Source organism: Rissa tridactyla, chromosome 3 (assembly GCF_028500815.1).
Source record: "Rissa tridactyla isolate bRisTri1 chromosome 3, bRisTri1.patW.cur.20221130, whole genome shotgun sequence".
NCBI lineage: Eukaryota > Metazoa > Chordata > Aves > Charadriiformes > Laridae > Rissa > Rissa tridactyla.
In genome coordinates, this window is record NC_071468.1 from 48,928,755 (window position 1) to 48,934,781 (window position 6,027).

Genomic DNA, 6,027 nt, shown 5'->3' on the forward strand with positions numbered 1-6,027 from the left:
GATCTCAAATGTAAGGTGCTTGTTATGATCTATAACACTCATCACAGCTGCCTGAAGGAGGCATTGACATATGTGTATATACAATGGAATACCCTGAATTTGCTAACCATTGTTCAGACAAGTCTGAGAAACACAGGCACGTCCAGCCTTTGAAAGACATGACTTTGACTTCAGAAAGTAATTGGAACCCTTTGGTGTAAAGGATGTTCCTGATGCCGTGTGGATGGGTTACGAGCTACATTCTTTTCATATAGATGGATAAAGTATTCATTTTAAGACCAGCTGCATGGTAAAATTACAACTAGCTCTGCTAAAATCTAATTACCGTGGGAGGATGGAGAGGTCAGAAACCTGTTCCAGTACTCATAGGAACAGTGTCTCTGATCAGTCCTCAACTGCAATCTGGTTAATAAATAAAATACTATGCTGCCATAATACAATGCTGAAAACAGGCTAGTGTTGTGAGAATATAAGCTGTGAACATCCTGTTCTGTTCAGCACCTCAAAAAAGCTTTTGGGAGCTTTGTTTGGGGGGAAAATTAAGAGAGCCTGGGGAGAAAATTGAGAGTTGTGAGTATGAGAAGTGTGAAAGTCTTTATTTTTAAGACAGCTATAGTGGCCGTAATAGGGGTAATAAAAATTGAATGATTCAGAACCATTGCTGCATGCGCTTGCTCTTAATATGTAAATCAAGACTGAAAGGACTTAAAAAAATAGTATGAAAATAGACTGGGCTCCCTAGAAGATGCTTACTACAGACACTCACTACTTCGAGGCCTCATGGTGTGTTCAAACCTTTAGCAGAGTTCAGAAAAGAATACCGATATTCATAAGGATGAAGTTTGTCGGCATTAGATGGAACAGAATGTATCATGGGGTTAAGGACGTTGCTTTTCAGAGCACAGGACAATTGTCACTGCCGAGATGTCTTCTATGACCATACTGTAGCATTTCAGAGAGATTCATTACATGTTGATACAAACATTGGCCAGCATCCCAGACAAAAATAATGGACCACAGGTCTGACACATTAGGACCATCTATATGCTCATTAATGTCTTTTACCTTGTGACCATTAGAAGCCACCATTGAACCAGATTGCATAGCCAGAAATTTGGAGTAACTAGGATAAGAAGATCTGACAGCAAGGGTGAAAACCTACCTTGAAACAAGGGAGGTCTGGGGGAGTCTTTGTCATAAAAACTCATTGACTCCTCATCTGGGCCAAAACATCTCAGAAATCCTTCAAAACTAGGACTCCCCACTTTTCAGTTTGGTCTGAATTTCAGAACTCTCATGCAGGCAAGAGTATCACACACCTAAGCCATCTTTTCATCTTGGTGCCACTCTCCACAGGAGTAGTGTGATGCTCCTTACCCTATAAGAGGACAATTTTTTAGGTACCTGTGTCCAGACTGAGGCAATGCTATCGCTATATTAATACTTTGGGATTTTTAGAGGAGAATTAATTATGAAATTATAACCTTACTCTTTTTCTCTTTTGAAATCAAATTCATTTTCACACTTAGGAGAGTTTTTAAGAAGTGTCTATGTATTTACAAAGCTAATGTACTCTATCTAATTTGAGGAAAATTAGACGGTAAATTGATACCATTTTTTAAACATTCACTTTTTGGAAATCAGATTGGTGGCCTCATGATAGTGATGCATGCTTCAAGCACAAGATCTTCTTTAATTGGATTCAGATTTCACGACCTAATCACACTTCAGTATTTTGAGAGGAACTTCATGATTTCAAAAGAGAGTATGGCTAAATAATGGAAAAAATGCTAGGCAACAGATGCCGATTTGTTCTTTGGCTGCTTTATTAAAGCTAACAGAATATGGAAAGTAATTATTCCTTTGTGTTTCTTTTTTGCGATGTTAGAAATATAGGAAGCTGGAACTGATGTCTGGGTGTATATAAATAGGCTCTGTCTGACCAGATTGATTTTACAAAGACTTAAGTGACAGATTTTCAAATGTTTGAAACTCCAGTTAGAACCCTCAGCTTTGGCATGAGACAGAGAAAAAATAAAAGCAGAAGACACTGGAAGAAAATACAATAATTCTGAAACCCATTTAGAGTTAATTTTGGAAAAATTCAGAACATTTAAAAGTTCAACAAGATTGTATCTGCTGCTAGGTAGCACTGTCATCCAATAAGCCATACTTAGAAAGAATTTAACCCCAGGTTTTCAAAGTGCTTCAGAAATTCAAGTGTCCTATGTTCCTCGATTGCCTTCAGTTCCCTGGAACATCCTACACATCGCTTGTTTTTTCTGGTCAAGGCAAACCCAAAGCCCTGGTTTGTAAGTGTGATGCTCGTTAAGGCCTGGAATACCTATAAACAGTATCCTTGCAGTTACGTTAAACACAGCCTTTACAGCCCCATCTCCACGGGTGGATGCAGGCAGACATGAGCTCACTCTGCCTCTGCTCCAGGCTGGTTGGCCGCGAGCCAGCTTTGGTTTGAAAGCCGTACAACTGTATTAGCTTCTCAGCAAGGCAAGTCAACTCGGGCACAGCATTAGCACAGCTCCATCGTTTCTGAACCAGACATAGTCAGAGCAAAGGAACTTGGACCTGTTTGCACCCATCCACACGGACCAGTTCTGAAAATCCCAGTGAGTCACCTCTTGTTGTAAAGCGTTTCACCTTCCACTCCCTCTGAAAGTACAAAAGACTGTCTCGATTTTTGTGCTTCTGTGCTGTGTCTTTTGACTTCTTTTTGTGCGAATGCAGAACGAAATATAAAGACCATCATTTACAACAAGTCTCGGCTCTTGCAGGGCCGCCCTGGCACCAAATGGGAACCTGAACTACAGGTTGGAAAGCAGCTGGTAGACTCAGGCTCTGGTTGAATAGGCAATTGAAGGCATGAGCTCAGTTGAAATCTCAAAGTGTAACTGTATAATTTTTGATGTATTTCAACCTCTTTTTTTCATGTCATACTAAAAATAACATAAGATATATGTACATAGAAAAGCTCAGCCAGATGGGAGAGAAGCATCAGTCCCTCGGTCTCTCACGTGGGCTCATGGGGTGAGTGTCACTGCTAATCATCACCTGGCCTCCTTCAGTAAGCAACCACTGCATTTTCCCCCTCCTTATTCGCATTGCTACATAGGAAGGAGTAAAACTGCCTTTATTATTACAGTACCTAAAGGCGCGCTCAGTATAAGTTTCCCATCACAGAAGAGAGCATATCCTTGGTCTGCAGGACTTAAGTCACCAAAGGGGAACAAATGCCAGCCTGTCTGAGAACCTGACATGAACAAAGAGGCAAAGAAATGGAAGAACAACTGCAGTACTTTCCATCTCTGGGCTCCTCTGAGTGCAATGTGCAGGGCGGGTGACCATGGTCCAGCAGCATCTTCAAGGTCTGCTTTGCCCTACTGTTAAGGATTCATTATACTCTCATCACAGATTGAAGCCAGGTTGCAATCAACTTATCCCTTGCTCTTGGCAGCCTTCTTCTGGGTCTTGTATGGAAGAAATCAGCATTGGGTGCCTGAGGTTCCATATGTTGTTGCAGAGGCATGGAGAGACAGCAGGGTGTAAAAGAAGTTCTCCTACAAAAAACAAGGCCAAAGACATTGTTTAAAGCTATCTCCCTTTACACCTACCCAAGCGTCTCAGGCCATAAAGCACAAGAAAGTTCTTGGCTTTTCAAAAACAGCAACTTCACCTAGTTTTCATGCCTACGAAAGTCACAACCTTCTAATCCAGGCTCTGTGGCAAAAGTCCGGCTGATACTGCAGACACTGGTTAAATACAGCCAAGGGCAGGGCAGCATCAAAAAGTGGCCTGTTTTGCAGAGAGATATGGGTTATTTGAGCATGTGCTCAGTATAGCTCAGTGCAGAATAACCATCTCAGAGCAAAGCCCAAAGGCTGACTGGAGTACTCCAGCCTACGTTTTGGAAGGTGCTCACTTGGGAAGGGAAGTAAGAATCAAATGAAAGGGGGCTCTCCTGTGGCTCCCAAACAGAGAGTTGACCACATGCACGATAAGAGTGGTTGATGCATATCCTTGCAGGGGAGTGTTAAGGAGCTGCGCACCGACTCAGGTAAATCACAGCAAATGAATGCTGAGAGGTGGAATCCTGGTTCCCATCCTCAGCACAGGAATAACGTAATTAACAGCCTCACAAATGGAGACTCCTGTGATGGCAGATTTCATCTCAGGACTTTGATGAACAAGGCACGTTGAAATAATTGACAATTACTGTGTATTCCATGCAGCATTCCTCTTTCAAAGATTTTGACTGTGAGATTGGTAAGAAACTGGCTAGAGTAATATTTCATTTAAAAACACATTCACAGAATTAGCTAATGATTTTTACAATCAAAAACTCTCCAGGAGAACCTGATTCTGGTGTTACCAGTTTGCATTGCCCTGTGGGTGCACATATATGGGGAACTCGGCATATTAGTTTTTTTGCAAATCTGTCTGGAATAGAAGAATGTGTCAAAGAGACAGGACAATGAGTGAGATTTTGAAATCCTTTTGTTTTTAAAGTGCTGGTAAATGGAGAAATCACTAAATGAGCAAACACTCTTGAGAATCCACTGTTGACACTGTTGTTGGTCAGTCAGTATGACTGTGAGGAATATGGATGCCACCTGAAAAGGGGATGTGACTTCTGCAAATAAGCTGTTTCAATACCCTGCAGCTTGCTGCTGCATTCATCTGTTGCCTCCTGGATGAGGTTTGTATTAGAAGCATTTTTAGTAGAAGTAGACTTCGCCCTGGTTTTTTGTTGATTTTAATTCAGGCCTAAACCAAAATAGGGGTCTGGTCTCCCACTGCTGCTGTAATACAAAGAAACATCAAAAAATATCAAAGGATGTTTAGGAGCCGCTTTCTGTGATTGTGAGTGACTGAGCAAACACGTTGATATTTGTACTGGTTTACTTTATTCAAGAGAGTTTAAGATTCTCTTGCTAGATAAAAATCAAGCAGAACAGAAGCTTTCCTTTTACTACCTTTAATTTTGGCTTTGTTCTGTTGATCTTGGTTAGGTGACAAGGTGAAAGAAAGGCAAAGTATCAGGAAAAAACCTCTGTTATCATCTTCTGAGTAGGAGTGTCAGTAACGAACAGACTATTCTATAGTTTTCTTTTTTTTACTACAAACATCAAACACAGCGCTGAACTGTGTGAACAATTGACATCAGTTCAATGCAATATCCTAATAACAGCAAAAAATAGTGTCTGAAGGGTTTCAGTAATGCAGCTGGGATTCTTTTAACGGATGTATTCAGTCATAGCAAAGTAGGTTATTATACTTTAAGCAGTATCTTTGTTAGACAATCTTTCTAAAAGGAAAATAGCCTGCATAGCAATACCTAAGACTTACACATTGCCTCTCATTTTTTACTTTATCTGCATCCAGTTACCACACCCCTGATTGCTACTTACGCACAGTCCCTTCTTTTATGGGTTTTCTTTTTTTGTTCTCAGCCATCTTTGCTGTTGATCTTCCTGTACCAACAAAGGTAAACGAACCCTGAAATAGCAACGGTTAGGCCATAAAGGTCCTGAATTGCCACCTCTGCCTTTAGCACTGACGAGTTTATTTCTTCCTAGGGACTGGGAAAGGCGGCAAGGTAGGCACTGAGACGGCCTTTGCCAGCACGTACATGGATTCATCCCTGAACATGCCACTCCGAGAGCTGTGTCTGTCTCTCCTTTCTGAAACAGTCTGTTGCTCCTCAAGCCGAAGTGACAGTCGCTTTGTGCAAACTCTCTCTTACACAAGCAAGCGTGCCTCAGGCGATATAAGTTACCCAGCCGGTCATTTCGCTTCCCTGATTCAGGATTTCCTATTGCAAAGCTGGGGAAGAAAACAGGAGAGAACTGATTGCGCGCCGTGTGCCTCCATCCCTAACTGGCATCTCTTCCCTGACGAGGGTCTCCTGGGCTCCCCCACTCCGTGTGCGTACCCTACACTCGTCTGTAATGCACAGACCACGAATCTGCGAGGTATAATGAAGTTTTTACTCTGACCTCCTGCACGGTA